The following is a 24,777-nucleotide window of genomic DNA, read 5'->3' as shown; positions in this document are numbered from 1 at the left end:
TGAAGGCTGTCCCCGTTCCTCTTTGTGCCTTAAATCGTCTTTGATAGTTCTTTCTGAGCTAAAAACAGCACCTAAGAGGGTTGCAGATCTTCTGAAAGAGTGGCCAGTATGGCGCAAAATTTGCCTATTCGATTCCAAGAGCATTTACAGGTAGGCGTTACCCCGTCAAATGTGACACAATACAAAATGGCTAATTTGATTTTTTTAAATAACTAAAGTGTTTGTTAATCCCTTATATGCATTTATCAAATTACTTGCTATTATTTATTTCATTTTTCTCTCTCTTTCAGCTCCAAAATGTAGGCATTAATGTTCAACAAATTGGCTTTTCTAGATTATAACAATGGAGTTGACAAATATATTTGTGTGAGGGAAAAAGTAGCAGAAACTTCACAAGTAGTCATTATTGACTTGGGTGACCCCGGTAATCCCATACGAAGACCAATTACCGCTGAGTCCGCCATCATGAACCCCGCCTCCAAAGTAATAGCTCTGAGAGGTATATTACATAAATGAGTTGTATAGGGTTAAAATGTGATGCTTTTAGCTTCAGGCAAGAATTTGCAGATTTTCAATATTGAGATGAGAGCGAATGAAGTCGCACAATATGACCGATGATGTCCATCTTATGGAAGTGGATTAACCTGAACACTCTCGTTTTGGTCACAGAGACCTCCGTCTATCATTGGTCAATGGAAGGTACCTATCACATATATAATTATAGATAGAAGTATTGGTAATACAATATATAATATGTATAGTTGAATCGTGTTTTGACAACTCCCAGGATGATTAATTCATAAATGTAGTAAAACTGTTACTAAAAACACACATATGAAATATTGGCTAAGATTAGATAATGAAAGTTTATATGGATATCATCTATGTGGTGTTGTGGGGGTGGGATGGACTGGAATAAACTGGATGGACTAAAGCATTAAATGTAAAAATATATGTACTCATATATAAATTGTGTTATCACAAGTAGTTTCTTTCCAGTAAAATATATACGTGTACATTGCTAAGGACTAATTGGTAGCTAGGGTGCAGGCTTAGTACTATTATATTAATATGTATTAATATCTATTACATCATGACTGAATAGTAAGACACTGCTATTAACTATATATAGTTATCTATACAGCTATCACCTGATGTGCCAGGACACTTGTATGGGCAATAAATAGAATTTCTGCTTGTAGTTCTTGTTACTTTTTCGATAGTATTTTAGTTTCGATGTCTCTCTCTCTTTCAGGTGATTCTCAGCCTCAAAAGATGTTCGATCGTCCCATTCCTCACGTTTAGCTGGTTGTAGATCATCAACTACAGGACCTTTGACAAGTTTCTCAAATGGTATTATTAGTAGGTATCTCCGCTGAACAACATGCGTGTCAAAGGTAATATGCAACTCTATTTCTGTGGAGCGTAAAAGTCAGTCAACCAATTGAGGGACATGCTGCTAGTTTTGCTCAACACAAACTAGCAGGAAATGCTGAGGAATCAACACTTTGCTTTTGCTGTACGAGGAGCAGCTGGTGCTAAGGTAAGTCCTATATAGAAGTGTCTTTATATGTACCTTATCTTATTTTGAATTGTAGCTTCATATAATTGAAGTGGGGGGACACCGCTACAGGTAACCAGCCATTTCAGAAGAAGGCATTGATGTTTTTCCCTCCTGAGGCCCAAGCAGACTTTCCAGTGGCCTGCAAGGTTAGTTTTATTGAGGGGTGTGGCATTAATGTTTGCTGTTTTGTGGGTGTACTAAAATTTTAACAATATTTCATAGTTATAGATCATGAATATAATTTGAATAATTGAAAATAAACAATATCTTTAATAACCAACTCTTTTCACTTTCATTTTTACATGTAGGTCAGTGAAAAATATGGTGTTTCCTATGTCATCACTAAGTTTGGCTACATTCATCTTGTATGACTTAGAGTCAGGAACATGTATTTATATGAATCGTATCAGTGGAGAGACTATCTTTGCCACAGCAGTCCACGAAGAGAGTAACGGTATTATTGGAGTCAACCGGAAAGGACAGGTAAGAGATAAAGGACATACTCAGCTAGTAAGTACTCCCTTTTTAGGTCTTGTCTGTTAGCGTTGATGAAGTTAACATTGTTCCTTCCTATTACAAACCAGCTGCAAAATCCCGACCTTGCTCTTAGATTTGCCACTCGGAACAACCTTGGCTGGTGCTGAACGACTGTTTGTTCGAAAGTTCAACATGCTTTTTGCTCAACAACAGTTTTCTGCAGCTGCCAAAGTAGCAGAAAACCAGCCCAAGTACAGGCTCAATTTTGTTATTGTCATCACAACTTCTTTTAATCTTAGGGTATTCTACGTACATCAGAGACATTCAAAAATTTCAAGCTGTTCCCACACCTCCTGGACAACAGTCACCTCTGTTACAGTACTTTGGTATTTTTACTCGAGAGCACATGTCAGCTGACACAATATGAAGCTTTAGAATTGTGCAGGCCTTTGGCTGCCCAGGTTACAGGCAAGAAGCAGCTCATTGAGAAATGGTTGAAAGAGGATAAGGTATTTATTTTAACATATAATGATGTCAGTTATTAGTAATTATTTGTTGTGTAGGTGGAATGTTCTGAAGAACTTGGAGAACTTGTCAAACAGGTTGATCCAACTCTTGCCTTGTCTGTTTTCCTCCGAGCAGGTTTACCAGCCAAAGGAGTGTCAATGATCTTTATTATATGTCATGTGATTATAGTTATAGTGCATAAGTTGATATATATGGTTATATGATACTCGTATGAGCTTGTAGTACATTTGTATGTTCATGTGACTTTGTCATGGTGGTCATGTGATTTGTATTGTATGTCACATCATCTTGTCTATCTTAGGTTTATCCAAGTTTTGCTGAGAGCTGGCATTCAATAAGATTATTCTCTATGCTAAAAAGGTCAATTACACCACTGACTACATCTTAGTTGGTACGAGTGTCATGAGAGTCAACCAGATAAGGGAGTTGAGTTTTGCCAAATGCTAGTCCAGATGAAGGAGAACCTCTTGCTGATGTCAACTCGATTAGTCGACATTTTCTTGGAGACCAACATGATTCAAACAAATGCACCTCATTCTTGCTCGATGCTCTCAAGAAATAACCGTCCCCTCAGAAGGTCATCTGCAGACTCGTCTCCTTGAGATGAACATCCGTACTGCTCCTCAAGTAGCTGATGCTATCATGGGCAACCAGATGTTCACAGCATTATGACCGTGCCAGTGTTGCACAACTTTGTGAGAGTGCTGGCCGTCCTTCAACGTGCTTAGAACACTACACCGACATTTATGATATTAAGCGTGCTGTGGTGCATACTCACATGCTCAATCCTGAATGGTTAGTGAACTATTTTGGTTCTTTGAGTGTCGAAGATTCTCTGGAGTGTCTCCGTGCTATGCTGCTGCAAGCCAACATCCGACAGAAATCTTCCAAGTTGTTGTGAAAATTGCTTCAAAATATTACGAGCAGAGCTGTCAACAACTTAATCTTATGAATTATTTGAGTCATTCAAGAGTTTTGAAGGTTTGAACGTGTTGTAGATAGTTGTCATGTGATGTCTTTTATCAGGTCTCTTTTATTTCTGGGCTCCATCATTAACTTCAACCAAGATCCTGATGTTCATTTGAAATACATACAGGTTGTTTTTGAAGATTAGATATTCAACTGGAATTATCTCTCTTTCTCTCTAGGCTGCTTGTAAAACCAGGTCAAATGAAAGAAGTGGAACGTATTTGTAGAGAAAGCAACTTGGCTATGAGCAGAAAGAGTCAAGAATTCTTAAAAGTATTTTAACCCTTTTGTCACACCATTTCTACACTATATACTGTAGGAAGCTAAGCTAACAGACCAACTCCTTTGATCATTGTCTGCGATCGTTTGACTTTGTTCACGATCTTGTTCTCCTATTTGTATCGTAACAATCTTCAAAAGTACATTGAAATTTATGTACAAAAAGTGAGCAAAGTACCAGCCTATTATTAACCCTCACACCCCATTAGGTCAACCCCACTCGTCTACCAATTGTCGTGGGTTGGACTCCTAGATGGGACTGTACTGATGACATCATTAAAAATCTTGTACTATCAGTTCGTGGATCCTACTCGACTGACGAACTCGTTGAAGAAGTTGAAAAAGGAACCGCTTGAAACTCCTCCTTCCACTCTTGGAGTCTCGTGTTCATGAGGGTGTTGAAGAACCAGCTACTCACAATGCTTTGGCAAAGATATACATCGATAGTAACAACAATCCTGAGAGATTCCTTAGAGAGAACCATTTTATGATAGCCAAGTTGTCGGTCGATATTGTGAGAAGAGAGATCCACATTTAGCATGTGTGGCTTGATGAGAGAGGACAATGTGATGAAGATCTTATTAAGGTTAGTATTGGCAAGAGAGTGGTTATTAAATGGATGAAAAGTGGTTATTAAGTGGATGAAATAAGTGGGTTATTAAATGAATAAATAAGTGGTTATTAAATAGATGAATAAGTGGTTATTAAATGTTTTATTTTAGGGTTTGTAATGGGAATTCGTTGTTTAAAACAGAGGCTCGTTATCTTGTTCGTCGTCGAAATCCGAAACTGTGGGCTGTAGTATTAGACGTGGATAATCAATATCGTCGTTCCCTTATTGATCAGGGTGTCCAGACAGCACTAAATGAAACCCAAGATCCTGAAGATGTCTCCGTGACTGTGAAGGCCTTTATGAGTGCTGATCTTCCTAATGAACTTATTGAACTTTTGAGAAAATTGTTCTGGAAAATTCTGTCTTCTCTGAACATCGTAACTTACAAAATCTGTTGATTTTGACAGCCATTAAAGCCGACCAGTCACGTTGTGATGGAGTATATAACACGCCTTGATAATTATGATGCTCCGACATTGCTAATATTGCTATAAGAGTGAATGTGTTGGAAGAAGCTTTTGCCATTTTAAGAATTCGATGTCAAAACATCTGCATTGAAGTATGTTAATGCTATTAATTATGTGGAATATGACTCCACCCCTTTTAATTAGGTTTCATCACCCATATTGGCAATTGGATAGAGCCTAGAGTTTGGCTGAGAGGGTGTAAACCAAGTCCTGTTTGGAGTCTTCTTGGCCAAGCTCAACTTTAAGCCCATGATGGTCAAAGAAGCTATTGATTCGTACACAAAGCCGATGATCCTTCAGGTTATACTGAAGTAATCCAGGCAGCCAATCAATCTGGTTAGAACTTACAACTGTTTTTACTTAAAACTTTGTCTTTATATATTCATAGACTAGGCAGCTTTGAGGATTCTGGTCCGTTATCTTCAAATGGCTCGTAAGAAGACTCGTGTGAAACCTTATTGAAACTGAACTGGTCTTTGCTTTTGCTATGACTAATCGTTTGGCTGATCTGGAGGAGTTTATTTCTGGACCTAACCACGACCCAGATATCACAGGTAAGAAATGTAATATTCCCATTTTTTAGTTCTCGTTTTTTCGTATCTTTTTTTCAGGTTGGTGAGCGTTGTTATGATCAAGGTATGTATGAAGCTGCCAAACTTCTCTTCAATAATATCAGCAACTTTGCTCGTTTGGCCTCTACTCTTGTTCACTTGGGAGAGTTCCAGAATGCTGTCGACTCAGCTCGCAAAGCTAACTCTACTCGTACCTGGAAAGAGGTAAATGGATGAATAGATGGACAAATGGATGGATAGGAGAACAGATAAAAGAACGAATATGATGTGACAGACGTATAGATTGATGTTATTTTTGTAGGTTTGTTTCTCTTGTGTTGATGCAAGCGAGTTCGTCTTGCTCAAGTGTGTGGTCTTCATATTGTTGTCCTGCTGATGAGTTAGACGAACTTATCAATTACTACCAGAACAGAGGTCACTTCAATGAGCTTATCACACTCTTGGAAGCAGCTCTAGGTTTGGAGAGAGCTACATGGGTATGTTCACAGAGTTGGCTATCCTCTACTCCAAGTACAAGCCATCAAAGATGGGAGAGAACATTTGGAATTGTTCTGGTCCGTGTGATATTCTAAGGACACCTGTACTTACATGTACAGACATTATTGGTGATGTATGGACCCTGTAATTTGAATAGATAATAAGAACTTCATACAAATATATAATGCCCTGTCTTTCCAGGTCTTCGTGCTGCTGATCAGGCACCTTTGTGGCAGAGTTGGTCTTTTTGTACGACAAATATGAGGAATATGACAATGCTGTCCTCACTATGATGGCCCACCAACTGAAGCTTGGAAGGAGAGTTTGTTTAAAGACATCATTATAAAGTGGCTAATGTTGAGTTGTATTACAAAGCTTTGCAGTTCTATCTCGAACACACAACCACTCCTATTTATGATCGGGTCTGTCGTTTATTCTAACGGCCTCGTCTAGATCACACTCGTGCTGCCTGCGGCTTTCTTTAAGAAAGCTGGTCACATGCATCTTGTTAAACTTACCTTGCGATCTGGTCCAACAGAACAATAACAAAGCGATCAATGAAAGCGTTAAATAGGTCCTTATCGAGGAAGAGGATTACGAGAGTCTCCGCAAATCTATCGACTGTTTGATAATTTTGATACAATGCTCTCGGCCCTCAACAGCTGGAGAACATGAGTTGATTGAGTTCCGTACGTATCTCCGCCTACTTGTACAAGAGCAAACAATCGCTGGGCACAGTCTGTTGACCTCTGCAAGAAAGATCATCTGTATAAGGTAATTATGCAATAATTACTAGGGGCATACTCTTATTATGTTTAAACATTTATTCTTTAGGATGCTATGCAGTTTTGCTTGTGAGTCTCGTAGTTCTAAAATTGCTGAAAATGTCATCGCTTGGTTCTTGGAGATTGGAAAACCAGAATGTTTCTCAGCATGTCTTTACACTGCTATGACCTCTTAAATGCAGACGTTTATCTTGAGTTGGCTTGGAGACACAACCATAATGGACTTTGCTATGCCATACTTTGCACAAGTGTTACGAGAGTATATTACTAAAGTGAGTGAGAGAAAGAGAGACAGGTAGAGAGAGAGACTTATTCTTATATGTTCTAGATTGATAGGCTGCAGCAAAGTGATGCTGACCGGAAAGCAGAAGCTGAAGAACAGCAGCAACGCCTCCTATGATGATGGGTAAGACAGTTACCATGGCAACCAAGTTGCTTGGTAACAGCTATTGCATGTATAAATAGGTGATGTTTTCAATATGGTTTATTTCTCTCCATTCATAGAAGCACTCTGATGATCACTGCTGGTGTGGGAATGGGTCAGGAATTCCTCCAGGGATGATGCCACCTACGGGTCAGCCTCCAATGGGTGTAAGGTGGACCTTTCCAGCCTACTCAGCAACGGGCTATTTTGCTCCGTTCTAGCTAATATTATGAACTAGATACTTATAATAGGGATGCAGCTGCTGATACCATATTCCATTACTCATAATAGTATTGTTAAAATGTATATGTTAGTGTGTTAGGCTCTCTTTATTGAAACACTTTCTTACATTTTGAGGATTTTAGGCATAAAAAAAATTTATCGAAATTCTTCCATTTTTGTTGCTCTTTTGAAAGCTCCATCAACTTTAGTATTATTGCTATGTTATATTATAATAATTAGATTGTCTTCTGTTAAAAGAAAATTGATTTTAAAAATTTTAACGCTTTTTTTCGCGGAAACCAAACCGCGCAACAAAATATGGGCGCTAATTAGAATAATATATATAGTAAACGCCTTTCTTTCTTAAAAGTGTATGCCTGGTTGCAGCTGGCTTTGTTCCTACCGCTACTCTACAAGTCAGTATCTATATACTATTAGTGTCATAGTGATAATAATAGCTATTAGTTTGAATATGAGCTGTTTCAAAAATTAATTAACCACAGTTTGAGCTAATAGATTGTTTTGCTATGCTAGTCATGTCTGTTGAGGACAACCAACACAAAGAAGAAATAACTATAAGTTACTAGTCGACCCAGAGCTGCCAGAAAGGCAAAAAGAAACTTTACGTTTGAATGGAGCCATACCTGGGGTAAGGGTGCGCATTATTTAGAATAATAGGTTATTAACTTTTATTATGGTCATGTGATTTTGGTCATGTGATCCCTAACCACTGGGGAGGAGTTTTAGCAGTCATCTTCATGCAATCTTTCTTTTAATTGGTTAGAAACCACCAATACCTGATCCAAAAGATCCTAGAGTCCTCAAGACAGTCTTAGGATTGGTCGCAGTGACTTGGAGCTACCGATACAGACGTTCAAGGTGGCTACCTCCTCCCTACATGCACCCTTTCTCACTTTCACACATCTTATACTTTCAGTAAAATAAGTAAATACTTATACTATTGAATGTAATAATCTTATGTACACAATGACATCACATTGGCATTACCTAATAGCATGGAGATACATATACCTTGTTGTATGTACCTCTATGCACAATCTAAGACCAATTACATGTGGAATGACAATTATTTCATAACCGTTTGATTGTTTCATTGTCTAGTATGATAGGTTTCTGGGTAGGTGATGCTCCCCAGAGGGAGGTTCTTGTTACTGGATTGCCTGAATCTCACAACACGGTTCTTTGTTGAAGGAATCGTGTGAAACTATAGGTCCCGTTCACACTATACGTTATCACAAACATCCTAAATCACGAGCCTTTTTAGGAGCAGCATCACTACTATATTGTAAAGTGGCGATGGGTTAATTGCAGCTGATAAATTAAATGAATCTATAGTGGGCGGAGTCATACTTCAGGTTGTATTAGATGATAAAGGTACATGTAATATACATGTCTTACATGAATGTACATGTATTATGTAATACATGCAATAATACCATTGAAATATAATATGTGTATCTGATTACTTTTAATAGAAGAGCATCTCAAGAAATACTTGGAACCTGTCACAAAAAGATCCACGAAGAGAGAGTGTAGGACAGTGCCAAAGCTCAAGAGATAACCACACCCACTATCAAACAAGATGGAGGTACTCTCAATTTTAATAGTCATGATTCAGAGACAAAGAAGAGGAGAAAATGTCATCTTTAACAATCAAAAATTCTACCCTTTTTCCAGTCTAACACTCAAGAATAATTCCACATCATCTGTTGGAGAATCACCATTGAGTAGTTGTTTCTCTCAGGATTATCTACTCCTTCCAGTATCGATTTCTGGAATCTCTTTAAAACCAACTAAACTTTGATCCTCTCTTAGCATTGCGATCATCACTCGGTCAATCTTTGGCTTCTAAACGACAAAATGCCCCACCCCCTCTCCCTCCTCAGTTCACCTCCCTCCCCCACCTGAAGAGCAGATACCACCTCCCCCTCCCACAAAAGAAGAGAAGCAATAGAGAATATCAGTTCAGATGAAGAACAAAAAATCATATCCATAACTCAAATTCATCAACACAATATCTAAAAAATTAATTTCAAAAGATGTTCCATTATCACCAGCTGTGACATTGATATCACCACCTTTTAATGCAGTTTCGAATGCAAATTTTGAGTTGGAATATGAGGAAATATCAGGTGACGAATCTCCCGTCATGGTTTACAATACAGTGTTAGAAGTAGAGGAGATTTCCAGTGATGAAGGTCATGGCAGTGACATGGAAATATCAGATGAAGACACCAATCCTGATAACCTTATTGAGTTCAATGTTGCAGCTTCTAATAAAAACATTCTATCCAACTCCACCCATTCCTCCGCCTCCTTTACCACCTATCCCGCCTTCTTTTCCTCCTCCCCTCCTCCACCCCCTAATTTTTTCCCTGAACCCTCGTATCAACTCTCAGAAGGTTTCATTCACAGGGGATCACAAATCATCTGCTGTCAAACCCCTCTCCATCTCTACCTACTGCTTATTACAATGGCTACCCACAAGACTCTAGTTAGTTAGTTCATCAGGTGTTAATAAAGCCAAGTTCTCTCCTGCTAAACAATGGAAGGTCCCAGCGGCTTTTACTCAAGAGGAGAGGAGAAGTCAGAATGTTCTTTTTTATGCTCTTGAGCAATTATTAATATTCAGTACGTGATGTTGAGAAGAAGTTAGTGGGAAAGTGCTGCATTTCTGTTTTAGATGAATTCTGGGAGAAGAAGATAAAGAGGTACAGAAAGATGAATGGATTGATGGGATGAATGGACAGGTGGATGGACGGACAGATGGATGAATGACAGGTGGAGGACGGATGAAGAATGAATATTATAATAATATTGTCAATTTCAGAAACAAAAGACCCCCCCCTAAATCATCAAACGAAGTAGAACCAGAAGGAGAAGACTCCAAAAAGCCACTAGAACCATATCGACGTATGCTACAGGTTTACTTCCCAGACCTCAGACCACCAACACAGAGAGGGTGATGCAGATGTTGACGCACCCAACTCACTACTCCGAGGAAAAAGACTCATGAACTTTAAAATACCACTTACAAACCGAGGTACTCATAGACGTAATGCAGTAATGATAGCTCGTCGAAGGTGTTACATGATACTGATAAAGACATGATGATCGTAAAAGACGGCAAAGAAAAAGACGGGCAGGTACATTGTATGTATGTGTGTGTGTGTGTGTGTGTGTGTGTGGTGTGATGTGATGTGTGTTTGGTGTCAATGGTATGTATTTTTATTTTAGGTCATACGCAGTCACCTAGACCAAAGAAAAGAGACGTCATCATGTTACACATCTTAGTGTATTATCTGATATTTGAGTAGTGATGAACATCTCTAGTGATGAGAAAAGAGAGACAGATGATGATGACGACGATGATGATCAAACAAGAAGGTAATTAGCACTTCATTCTTTGTCTGTTGTATATATATTACAGGGTGTGTGGGTGTGATGTCAGTGTTGCTAATATACAGGGTGTGTAGGTGTGTCTAATATACAGGGTGTGTGGGTGTGTCTAATATACATGTTATATCAGGAGTTATAATACATGTATAATTATATATATATCAGTTGAGTCATGTAGTTTTAGTATTAAGGGAGACACATTTGTAATAGCATTTCTGTTGCACTAAGAGTACAGGATGTGGCCTAATATGTTCTATTAGTAAGGCTCTGATAGGTCATCTTTAGATACAAATTGTTCTAAAATTGTGGGTCTAACTCCTATCTGGAGGGGGTCCAACTCTTATCTGGAGAGGACCCAGAATCTAGAGGATTTCTTTTTTAAAACTATTATTTGTTTGTATGTACAAGGAGATTGTATCTGGTCCTCATACTCCATCAGAAAACAAGTGAAGATGAAAGTGAACAGAGTCAATTAAATGAAATTTTTGGTTCGTCATCGTCAAGTAGCAATTTTGAGAGGATGAAATTGTTCGTATTCGAACATCTAGAACTAGAAAACCCAGTACAACAAAACCACGTACAACACAAGTATCCAAAGAAGCCACACACCTTGTTTTAGAGGAACCAGAACCGCAGTGAAGGAGGAAGACATTGTGAAAGTAGTTGAATATCGTAAAAGAATTCCTAAACAAGAGGAGGATATTGTTCAGCCTTTTAAAGTTTGGTCCAAGACAAAGAAGATGTCATCATGATGAAACTAGCATTGACAAGGTTAAAAATTGAAGGAGTGGAATTTGTACAAGATGTCCCGTGGTCACATTACCTTCTGATATCCTACAATATAATATTATACATAATAATATAATATATTATTGTTCTTGACTAAATGTTCACCTATCTTAGCTCCTCCTCCTCAAAAACGTAGAAAATTTCAAGAGAGGATTTCCATCCTTCAGGATGTGCTCGAAGTGAAGGATATTATAAAATTGATGCATCAGATAGAGCAAATATTTACATCATCTCAGACGAAACAAATCTAATAACCTGACCAGTGTGGCACAGACACAGGTACCATAATGAATAAATAATTTTTAAAAAATAAATGAATTAATGAGTATTGGTTTATTTTGGTATAGGTTAATCCAGGTAGTAGTGGGCGTGGCAACAGATTAAATCATCGTCGTGTGGCCTCCCTTATTCACACATCAGGAGATGTATCACGAGAATTACAACAATATAATCAATTAAAGTAAGAAAGAGACATGATTATTATAATAATGATGAATAATTGATAACATAGTGCTATGTTTGTTATATATATAGTTGCTATGGTAAATGTTATATGGCAATCATATGTTAATAATAGCATGAACGGTTTTTTTTTTTTTTTTTTGAAATTTTTTTTTCGATTATTAGTTTTATTGTTTGCTTTTTTTATGTTGTTCTTGTGGTAGGGTCCTAAAAATGTATGTAGTGGCTATAACAGATTAAGTTGTTGCTGTTTCTTGGTATAAGTTATATACTTGCTATGGCAACAACTGTTGCTATGATATATTTTTCTGATAATTGAATAATCTTATTCTATAGGCTGTAAAAAAGCAACTTCGTTTTGCTAAATCTACTATTCATAATTGGGATTGTTTGCTTTGGAGGCAATACCAGTTGATGAATGGTAGTGGAGTATATTGGACAAGTTGTACGTCATTTGTGGCTGATGAGAGAGAGAGACGTTATGAAGCTCAAGGAATTGGAAGTAGTTATTTATTTCGAGTTGACTATGATTATGTTATTGATGCTACAAAGAGTGGTAAACCATGCTCGTTTTATTAACCATTGTTGTGATGTAAGTTTATATTGTATTCATTAATTGTCACTCTTTTATTAATCTATTCAACTTCATATACAATCTGTCTATTCATCCATTTTTATATTCATTCATCATTAGTTATCTTCATCATATCCATTTGTTATCTTCATTCATCCATTATTTATCTCATTCATCCATTTGTATTATTATTATTCCCCCATAGCCCAACTGTTATGCTAAAATTATAAGTGTAGGGACTCAAAAGAAAATGTCATTTATTCAAAAACGGGACATCCAGTCTGGAGAGGAAATCACTTATGACTATAAATTTCCAATAGAAGATGAGAAATACCAATGTCTCTGTGGTGCTCCACAATGCCGAGGAACTCTCAATTAACCACACCCCACTTCATACATTCAGAGTCATAAATTTTAACTGTATAGAAATTTGAATGTGTCTTTTATAAAGGGAAAGTGCCTATCTGAAAGAGATATACCCTCAAAAATCATGATGGTTATAAAAAGTTATTATACATGTAGTAATAACTAATATTAATACTCACTAACCAAAATATAGTATTTGATACAAGAAAAGGGAAAAAATTGAGAGAAATAGCAAAAAATTACCATAAAAATCATTCTACACTAAATTATACTATATAGATATATACAACACATCTACAGTATACCAGAGACTGAAGAAGGTGGTGATATCTTGTGCTGTCATTTTTATCCAAACAGTTTGATGAAACAAGGTTGGCAATAAGCATTGTTGCGATGTTCCTTGAAAGTGCCTTGGTAAAGCAATTTCAAACAGAAAGCACAAGTAAAATGATCAGGATGAAATTTCTTTCCCATGGCACTAACACATTGCCCTGTTTAATTGAACAATTAGTAATAATAAATTAGTTTGGTAGGTGTGGTTCTGTTAACCACACCTATTTAATTTACCTGTAATGGGTTTTTTGACATTGAGCACAAAGTGTACCACGTTGAGCATGATAATGTATCTCGCAATGTGGCTCACCCTCAAAATCATAATAGTCACCTCGTGGAAAGGTGACACCACAATCTACCATGTACAGGTTATAAAGGTTACCATGGCAACCTTATCTCATTCATACCTTGCAACAGAAACAGTCAGAATGCCATTGTGATCCCAAGGCAGTAATAAAACCCTCCATGATGGCTTTATCACAACGCTTGCAACGTGGGGCAAATTTCTCATAGTAACATTCTCTACACAATATGCCTTCCATCTTTTCTCATGAAATCCTTCAGGACCCCAAAGTGTTTGCCACAGAGAGTACAGAAGAAATCTCGGATGCCAAGTCTTGTCCAGAGCTTTCATACAACGCTAAAAGATAAAAGTGAGTAACAATGCTAGAGAGAGAAACTTACATCCAATATAGGACCATTACAATAGGCACAACGTGGTGCAAAGAGTTCGTGGTAATCTTTTTCACAATATGGTGTGTTGTTGTGTTCAAAGAAAGTAACACTTCCTAAACTCCAGGTCACAGTTGAGCACACGTAAAATGCTCAGGATGCCATGCACGTCTCATTGCATTTATTACTTTACCAAATATGGGTTTAGTCTCACAAGCAGAACCATATGTACCCTAAAGAAGAAGAAATGGTAGAAGGGATCTGTGTTCCTTACCTTTGAAGAGGTGTCCCACTCCTTGACGATTCATGTTAGATTGTAAGGATCCCAACATCGAGTCTAGATCGCTCACTGTTTGACTTTTAATTCGAGGTTCTTTTTGAGGTTTGGCGTAAGGTTGCTCCTATAATAAAGATAATTACAATGGTTTATCCACCCAATGATAATGGTACCTTTTGAGGAGGCATTTTAAAGTCAGACAAGTTAGCCATTAGTTCATCTAATTCTGCCGTTGCTGTGGAAGCCTGTCATACGAGGTATGGGTTTATCAGCTGGCCTTTCCTAGAATGCTGAGATGATGGGGGACACTGACTTGTGCTCAACCTCAGTGAGTTCATTCATAAATTGAGCAACTGTTGGACGATTCATGATGGAATCCACCTCAGAATCATCTAGAGAGAGAGAGAGAGAGAGAGAGAGGAGTGAGTGTGTTAACATACTTGGGTTTGTTAAAGTATGTAATGTACATAACTTTGTTTTAATGATATTAAAACAAGGAGATTCTAACATATGTGTATTAAATTGAGCTGGTTAATGATAACAACTGATATGGATAAATTTACAAAAATATCTATATATATATAAATAATTGAAATTAATATTTTGAACAAATACATAATTATAACAATATTATCATTAAACAGTAAATACATGTAAACAAATGTTATCATATTACACATTTATCATGTATCAAACACACATGTATCACTAATTGACCTTATATGGTAAAACATATCTGAATTACTAGAAAAAAGGCGCATACATTCAATGGCTTCTAATAACTCAATGTTTACAGACCATTTCGTCTCTTTAGACAATTTTCATCTTTAAAAGGACAATCCAACTAATGCTATAACTATGATACAATGACAACAAGGACAAGCATGTGTCTTTTTCATACAACATTATAAATATAGGTTTGTTTTTATTTGTTTATTACTCATTAAATTTCATTCATATTTCATAATGGGTTACAAAATTAGTTACCTTGTTGTTCGCTAAGCATTGCTAACAGTGTGATGTTGTTTTGTATGTTTGCTAAGCATTGCTTTTTTACACCGCCGTGCTTTTTTTTTCTAATTCTTGTAGTCCACCTCTGAGCCTGTTTTTCGCCAGAACTTTCATAATTGTGTCATGTTTTCTAAAGCAGCTGTAGTATCGTAGTCAGTTCGTCGAGGTTTAGCTGGAGGAGGTGAATCCCCTCTCTCATATTTGGGAACATACCGAGGTCCGTGGTGTACAGTGCTATAAGCATCATCATCAAACTGAGAGAGATAGAACAAAAGACAGACAGACTGGGCATGTTTGATTATAATTCTTAGATTTTTAAATTGTATTAATAAATACACTGTGGAACAGATGGCCTTGTTAGTTATAGAAAGTACACACAACAGTACTATATACTTACTTGTTCGCCATCACTTCCTGGAGGTGTCATGGCAGGGGCATCGTATCCTGGGGGTACTTCAAACACCTCTCTCTCATCAGACTTTCTCTCGTCACTACCAGGAAGTTCTGGAAGGTAATCGTAAGGACTTTTACTCCAGATTGCCCTGATTGTCGACCATCTTGGGCTTCAGGGATGACAGATTGAAGATCAGCTAATCATTCATCTGGAGGATAAATCATAATGAGAGTGATGAGATAACACTTAGTGATAGAAAAAGAGAGAGAGTATCTTTGTCAGTACAAAGCTCAACTTGATGATCTATTTTCCTGTTATAAATAATAACCAATTCTACACATAACTACGACCAAACAAGGCAACAATCACACTTGAAAACGCATAGCAACAACCAACGATCTAGACTGTAAACTGATCAACCGACTGACTAGTGAAATACGAGCTAGCACGACAAGATACAACTCGTATTGTGTAATTCACCTAATTCCATGGGTGAGGTTGGAGATCACAGGAAGCCCAAAAAAAAAAACTGGAACTTTAGTAACAGACAACTCTAATTGGTGCCTTGACTCCTCCACAGTCAGCAAATTCGACGAAATTTTCGAGAACACATTCACTTTGCATAGGGGTCTTGTAAAGATTCCCCACGTGGTTAAAGTATGCAGAAATAAACGGATGCATTTTGCGGGATACGGAACATGATCCAGTAGTAGTAGTCCAGTGGTAGGTGAATTTTAACATAAAGTACTCGATTTCAGGAGATAGTTAGAATACTAGTTGTAGTTTACCAAAATATAATTCAACTCGATATGACTGATCATTCCGATTTAGATAGGTAAGTATAATGTAGTTACTTTCATGAAGAAGGCATCCTCTCTCTTTTTCTACTCCTCAGACAAATCGAACAGCTGCGTCGATGTGAGATTATAAAGGAAAATGAAGTCAAAAATCTCTGCTCAAAAGCCAGGTATAATAATGGTAGTAAGGTCTAAATATTATTCTTCCCTCCAATTCAGAGAAATCCTATTGAGGAGAGCAATGTACAGCGAGTAGATCCACCTGTTACTGTATGTGGTGATATTCATGGACAATATTACGATTTAAAGGAACTATTTAAAGTAGGATAAACAATAGATAGAGAATTTGATAATAACTTTGTCACAGGTGGGTGGAGACATTCCAGAAACCAATTATCTCTTCCTGGGTGATTTTGTAGACAGAGGATTTTACAGTGTTGAAACATTTTTACTTCTATTAGCATTAAAAGTAAGCTATTTTAATCTGTTATCTCTATATGAAGACAGGAGCCCCTTATCCGAAGCGATAGGCTCCTATAGGGGACACCCCCTCCCGTAAAGAATGTATCCATTTTTACTTTGTGTTTAATACTATATGTCCATTATCTATTAAAAGGTCAGATATCCAGATAGAATCACATTGATACGTGGTAATCATGAAAGTCGTCAAATAAACACAGGTTAGTCTTCCTCTCTCCTCGTCATCTTGTTGACACCTTGTTTTTAATCCCCTCTTGTGTATTATAATGACTTAGTACAATACCATAATCATCATTGCATCATCATTACATCATCATCATTGCTATAGGTATATGGGTTTTATGATGAATGTAAACGTAAGTATGGTTCTGTGAATGTGTGGAGATATTGTACAGAGATCTTGATTATTTGAGTCTAGCTGCCATCATTGATGATAGAGTAAGTGGAATGCATGTTATACTTGTACTATTAATAGAATGAGTCATTACTGTTTACTATTAACAGATTATTATTATAACCATTTGAAATTAATATTTTAATAATGTATAATAGTAGTCACTAATAGTAACAGTACTACTCCACCTTTTAGATATCATATTATATAACATAATACATTATAAGGTTGTGGTTTCAGTGTTGTCTTATTGAGGTCTTAGTATTATAGAAACATGTGACTTGAACTTATGTTGATTACATCATTTATGACATATTTGTGTTGTGATGATTTTAATTTTTCCATTCATTAGATATTTGCAGTACACGGTGGACTTTCACATGCTATTACTTCAATAGATCAGGTAAGACTATGTCATCATTGTGGACATCATTATCACATTGCTGTAGATACGAGCCAAATAGATCGTAAGCAGAAGTTCCTCACGACGGTCCAATGTGTGATCTTTTGTGGTCTGATCCAGAAGGTATGTTCTTGAATGAAAACTCCACCTACTTCCATTGATCTTGTTTTATTTTTAGATATGGAGGGGTGGGGGATAAGTCCCGTGGTGCTGGTTACTTGGTTTGGACATGATGTTGTATCTGAGGTAAATAAAATGATGATGTTGTAGTCATACTCATGTGGAATTATATTTAGTTTAACAGCTCAAACAACAATAGATTTAATATGGCGTGCCATCAGCTTGTAATGGAACAAAAGGGATTATAAATGGCATTTTAATGGACAGTACTTACTGTGTGGTCTGCACCTAACTACTGTTATAGGTAAGTAAAGAGTTAACCATACACACAGCCCCAATATCCAGTATAGTGAATACTTTATGATCACTGCTAAAAGGTTTCGGTTGAAAAAAACCTTGCAGAATCTCTCCCTCTTCGTTTACAGAATATGATTAGCTTCATTACATTTATAGATGCTAAAATAATAAGATAGAAAGTTTTTGATTAAACTTTTTGTTTGCAAAAAAAAACTGACAAAACAATAGGAAATATTGTTATAGTGGAGCCCCAATAATTATACGAAGGATTCTCTCCTGTGTGTGTATGTATACATTGTGGTATGTAGGTTGTTTTAAATCCCCCCAAAAATTGTTTGCGTAGTTTATATGGACACCTCTCTGAATTCACTCATTCTCCTCCTCCTAATAGATGTGGTAACGTAGCTGCCATTTTTAGAATTAGATGAAAATCTGAAGAGAGATTTTAAAATCTTTGAAGCTGCACCTAATGTGGAGTCATATCAGTTGCCATGGAGATATGCTTATGACATCGTACATTATATAGGAGGTAAGAGGTGAACAGACTAAAAAACCCATCCCAGAATATTTTCTTATGACGAGTTCATAATCTCCCAGTAATCACAGGAGTCCATTACCTTAATTTATTATTACTTCACAACACAATTTTAATTATTTGATACCTCAAATTCTTACTTATTTACTTTAAATTATAAACATCAACTACCACCATACCACGTTAATAAATCTATCATCATGTGTACTTTATATTGTACGACATATCTCATTTTTATTGGTGGGTGGAGTTGTACTTTGTACTTTTCTTGTTCATATAATATATATATTATATATAATCAGAGAAACATACAATGTTATGTGTTAGTCATAATGTACTGCTAACAATTGGCATGTTGGAAACAGCTGCACTCTCGTGTCGTTTCGTTTATTTTCATGAGTAATTTCTGTTAGATCTTTAATAAAACTTTGAATCTAAGGAGAGACATATGACACACTCGTGCATGTAATGGTAGTCATTTTTTTCTTACTTTATCTAGTTGTAATAATGTCTGATCTGCTTCTTCTGGTGGTATTTTCTTCTTCAAATGTTTTATAGACTAGAGCATATAATTATGTGTTGCCATTTTAATTTGGACCCCCGCCCAAATCAATGTCTTTTTAGTGATGTATTTTGTATAAGAGTCCATTCTGATTCCCTACAGAGAGAGAGAGGAGGGGGAGGGAGAGAGATAGAGATGCCAAAGGCATCTTTACAAGTCCTACCATTTCATAGCTTCATTCTGTCCTTTTTCTCAATCGTGTTTGCATCTTGCATATCTATAATTACAACACTTATTGAATTGAGCACTCCTTTATTTTACCTCGTTATTACAACTTATATATTTCATTATTCTTTTCCTATTAAATAAAAAAGACGAGTATTATACTAAAGTAGTATTAAATGTAAACTTGCTTCTATGAATCGTCATAAGATCTGCTCTCTCAGCGCTCAATAGCATCTTGATTGGCAATCTAGTTTGAGGAGGTCGTCCCTCCCTAGTTTTTGTTTTTTAAGAGCATCATATCGTGTAAGGATCTCACGAGCTTCCATCAAACTAGATTTAAGAACACACTAAACCAGAGTTAATAGTTATGTGTTCTGATACCTCTGGAGATACTTCCAGAACACGTTCCATAAATTTCGAGTAGAAAACATATTCTTGTATTTTTACAGTTGACATCGACACTTCAGATAGACTCGTCAATCTCTTGAGATAACCTATAAAATTATTATTATTATTATTATATTATGTATTATTATTAGGAGGCCCAAGGAAGACATATAAATGACTGATGTACGTACTTACTTTTCAATCTCTTTGTCTTTTTGGTCTACAAAGACCATGTTCATTTTGTTTTCTTACAATGGTCTAGCACGCTTAAGTCACTCTCTGTACAACAGACGTAGTAACATTATCTTTTAGAGTTGCTATAGAAAAGATGTTGCCATGACTGATTTGACAAAATTTATCAAACTTTAAAACAAAGATTCTTTAATTTATTTTCTTTTTTTTTCTAACTCATCTCGTCTTTGCTGCAGTGTCTCCAGTGTCATTTGAAATTCCTGAAATTTAAATTATTAAATGTAAAAACTTGAATCTTTATCTCTTTACTTCTTTATAGGTAACTAATGCTTGCTCAACTGCTTCTGCCATTTCTCTTCTTTCTCAATAATCGTGTGCTGGGGTGAGATGTTCCCGAGTCTCCGATCTGGCATTTTACTGAGGATAAAACCGTAGAGGACACGTGCATTGGTAGGTGTCTTGGTGTGCCTTACACAAGTAATTTGTCTTCAAAGGTTGCTCTAAAGTATTCATCCATGTCGTTAGAAGCCCATTAATGGAAGACGCTTAATTCAGTACGACCCTTTGTCGCCTTGGTTACCTAAGGGCCACACCTAAGTTTTTTCAAGCGCTGCTTGCGTGAATCGAATGAATAATTTTCGGCCTCCGGCAGTAATTAATGCGAAATGCATTTATAAGTTTTGCTGCCCTCCTGTCGTGCCCTAGCACATTTTAATCTGCAGTTTCGTTGAACAATGAACGGTTCTATCGAAAAGCGAGCAGAACCACCACGTAAATTATTGGAAAGAATTAAGTCAGCTCAATAAATAGAGAAATGCGCATGTTGTTACAGAGGAAAGCGTTAGTCTGCTCTCTTCTCATGAGAATCTGTGAAATCATGCTTTTTTTTTTTATGTTCAGGTATATGATGTTAGTAGTTTTTGTCTCTCAACATCCTGAGCAGGTATGGACAATATAGGTAGGAAGCTGGTAGAAGATAAACACACATTATTTGAGTCCTATCATAAAGTACCGATAGCCGTCAAGTACAGCGTGTTGTTGTTATGATAGAGAAGGTAAGACGAAATGAATGTACGGGTGTGCCGAATGCGAGAAGTACCTATTGTTGGAGAAAGATTGTTGATATGAAATGCGCTGTTTCCAAAGAGAGGGTGAGGGTTTTTTTTTCAACATGAATACTAATTAAGCTTATTAATTGGAGTAAAGTGAATTTTAACAACATTAAAACAAGAGTGGATGACTATTTCAAGAAAAAACAACATTGTAAGGTCAGATATATAATAACAGATATAACTGGTTCTGATATTTTACACGGATCCTAAAAATAGCTTTATTGGATGTTATTTTACGATAATTGTATATATGTATTTCCATGGTGTTTTATGTTGTATTTATGGCGTGGTAAGATTGTTGTCAGTAAATAAATCGGCCAAATTTACCCTCTTTTAGATTTTAGTTCATGCATTATTGGACTATGGGAATGTTTTCTTTGCTCTTTCCATGGGGATCTTCTCTGCTATTGTCAACAATGTCGTATTCACATGAATGCAGCGTGGTTATTTTTATTTCCTTACTCCTTTCTTCTTTACCAACGCCTCCAATTATGATCTCTAGTATTTTTGTATCACTCATAAACCTGTGTATGGCAAGGGTGTTAGGAAGTAGTCATGATTTTCTATCATGGTCCCTGGTCATGGTATGTTGGGTTGCATCAGGAAAGATTCAATTGATGACAGGTGCTAGGCTAAGGTTCTTATTAAGCATGAGCATACAAGGTTATCACTGCTGATACCATGTGCAGAAGACAGATCCTGAGATAGTTAACGTCATAAGGGTATCAATCCATAGTTTTGCTGCATGGGTCCATTTCCCTTAGGACGATGATATTCGACGAATTAACTATGGAAACAAAAGTGGCTACCAAAATACTTTTATCAACAATGTTTAGTATACTTTGTTATATTGTACGGTGAGTTAGTATGTTAAATATCAGCGATTAATAGTTTCTATTGGTAGCTTTGGAATTAAAACAGATTACAAGACATTTTGAGTGTATTTGAAAGAAAAAAATGGTTATGTGTTAAGTGAGTTTTATACGAAGTTATTGTGTTTTTTTTTTCTTTCTTCGGAAAATCGTCTGAACAAGTATGACCACTTCACCCATGGTTGAATCTTTTTTGGAGGGAAACTTTGTATATTATAACGCACTTTATATACCAATACCCGTTTCATGCATGCCCCTGACAACTGTTGGTAAGTCTAGACAATGTTATTAAGGAGTTTACACTAAGTTAATTTATTATGTTATGCAATTTAATAGTATTCGTCATTGTTCTGATAGTTTTTTGATAATCTGTACAAGACATAATGTTTGGTTATTGGTTGACGCTAATATTCAGCTGTCCCACATGTTGTAAGTGAAGTGGATTGGCCTAAAGCAGAGAAAGACAACATTTGTCCCATAAGGACTGGTAGGGTACAATTATATATATGGTACTTACTCTCTTCTCTCTCCCTCCCCCTCTCTCTTCAATTTCAGGGCTGAACTACAAGTAACTACTACTCAAGATTACGCTACAGACAGTTGGTTTTGGACTGTTTTCACTGGTGCACTTAACCATCAAAACCCACATATCCTTCTTTTCCTGGTATCATACACAGTCCCATTATCCCACATATTAACCTATTATAAGACAAACCATGTAGTGAATTTGGGTACAATATCATTATATTGAGGAGACAGTATGGGAAGCTTTAGCTTGTCATATTAATCATTTGGTAGATTGGACAGGAACCTTATAAACCATAGTCGAAAATACTATTTTATAGAATATTTTGCAATCCTTTTTCCTCTTTTGTATTTGAACTTTACTTGATGTACTAATTTTATGAACTCGCGATTTGTTGTTTTAAAATATTGTTTACAAATGTAACAAGACAAGGACATAGTTTTCTTTTTTCACTAAAAAGTCATAACTGCTATAATTTTTGAAACATTTAAATGACTTTTAAAAATTATTGTGCAGTGATACTTTGTAATGGTAACTAAGTAACAATTGCTATAGGTGATCTTCTCTATTTAAAATTGAGTTTTTGAATTCTTTACATAGCTCCTACTTGTTTAGCTGTACAGTAATATTACTTCAGTATAGCATAGAATGATCAGAGACACCGATTGTCATGATTGTCCCTAGCTGTATTGTAATTGTGATAACGCAAATATTGTTCTCATTGTTCTCTCATTTTTACGAAGAATATCAATGATCATATTGTGTATGTGCTGGAAAGTAGTCATATTATAATACTTGGTATTTATCCAGTCACATGGCATGGCCATCTTAAGGCTCAGGTGGTGTTGTCTATAAGAATAGTTGAGCCTTACTTCCCTGCTAGACTAGTGAAATCATATGACCAATATGGGTTCCTTTGAGTCTTTGTGTATAAATACGAGTTGATTTGAATAGTTGAGCCCTACTAGACTAGTGAATCATATGACCAATATGGGTTCCTTTAGTCTTTGTGTATAAAAAATACGAGTTGATTTAAATAGTTGAGCCCTACTAGACTAGTGAAATCATATGCCCAATATGGGTTCCTTTAGTCTTTGTGTATAAAATACGAGTTGAGTTTAATAGTTGAGCCCTACTAGACTAGTGAAATCATATGAACCATATGGGTTCCTTTAAGTCTTTGTGTATAAATACTGAGTTGATTTAATAGTTGAGCCCTACTAGACTAGTGAAATCATATGACCAATATGGGTGTCCGATAGTCTTTGTGTATAAAAATATGAGTTGATTTAATAGTTGAGCCCTAACTTTCTACTAGACTAGTGAAATCATATGACCAATATGGGTTTCCGCTAGTCTTTGTGGTATAAAATATGAGTTGATTTAATAGTTGAGCCCTACTTTCCTACTAGACTAGTGAAATCATATGACCAATATGGGTTCCGCTAGTCTTTTTGTGTATAAAATATGAGTTGATTTAATAGTTGAGCCCTACTTTCATACTAGACTAGTGCAACTTCATATGACCAAATAGGGTTCCGCTAGTCTTTGTGTATAAAATATGAGTTGATTTTCAATAGTGGAGCCCTACTTCCTACTAGACTAGTGAAATCATTGAACCAAGTATGGGTTCGGCTAGTCTTGTGTATATAAATATGAGTTGATTTAATAGTTAAGCCTACTTTCTTTACTAATGAAATAATATGTGCTTCGCTAGTCTTGTCTATACAAACTTTCTCACCAAGTAGCCCGGTATAAGGGCTTAAGTAGACTTGCCTATAATAACTAAGATTGAATAACTTGAGCCCTACTTCTCATAACATCAGCATTAAGTTAATTTGAAGTAATAAATTCTAGTTAATATAACTAATTCATCAGCTTATTGACGATTGTATTATTAATAACACTCCACCCCTTCTAACATAATGAGCCCCGCGCCTTGTTTATTTCTGCACAAAGACAATGCCTGTTAACAGAAGAATTTTAGCTCACTTAAGAAGTGATCCACGTGGTAAAACAGGTCACAGATGGCAGTATTTCTTGCTTGGAATTTAGTCCTGATGGATCTCTTCTAGCATCAGGTTCATGGGACAAAGAAGTACGTATATGTGGACTTGAGTAATCTTGAGACTCAACTAATTTTTAAAGGAACTCACACAATACCAGTGACTTCCTTATCATGCACAAACCAGGAGGAAAGTTAATATGTATCGTCAGCAGATTGTACTGCTGACTTGTGGGGACAGCCACAATGGTAGCC

At 36.4% G+C, this 24,777-nt stretch overlaps 3 pseudogenes; 2 read left to right on the top strand and 1 right to left on the bottom strand.

Annotated features, from left to right (window-relative positions):
- Positions 1-108: 108 nt before the first annotated feature.
- Positions 109-7,131, top strand: LOC121391502 (annotated as a pseudogene).
- Positions 7,132-13,333: 6,202 nt separating this feature from the next.
- On the bottom strand, positions 13,334-16,356 carry LOC121391501 (annotated as a pseudogene).
- Positions 16,357-16,484: 128 nt separating this feature from the next.
- On the top strand, positions 16,485-18,755 carry LOC121391500 (annotated as a pseudogene).
- Positions 18,756-24,777: the final 6,022 nt, after the last annotated feature.

Source organism: Gigantopelta aegis, unplaced genomic scaffold (assembly GCF_016097555.1).
Source record: "Gigantopelta aegis isolate Gae_Host unplaced genomic scaffold, Gae_host_genome ctg2572_pilon_pilon, whole genome shotgun sequence".
In the NCBI taxonomy this organism is placed as follows: Eukaryota; Metazoa; Mollusca; class Gastropoda; order Neomphalida; family Peltospiridae; genus Gigantopelta; species Gigantopelta aegis.
Note: the sequence above shows the minus strand (reverse complement) of the source record. Positions and strands in the feature narration are given on the sequence as shown.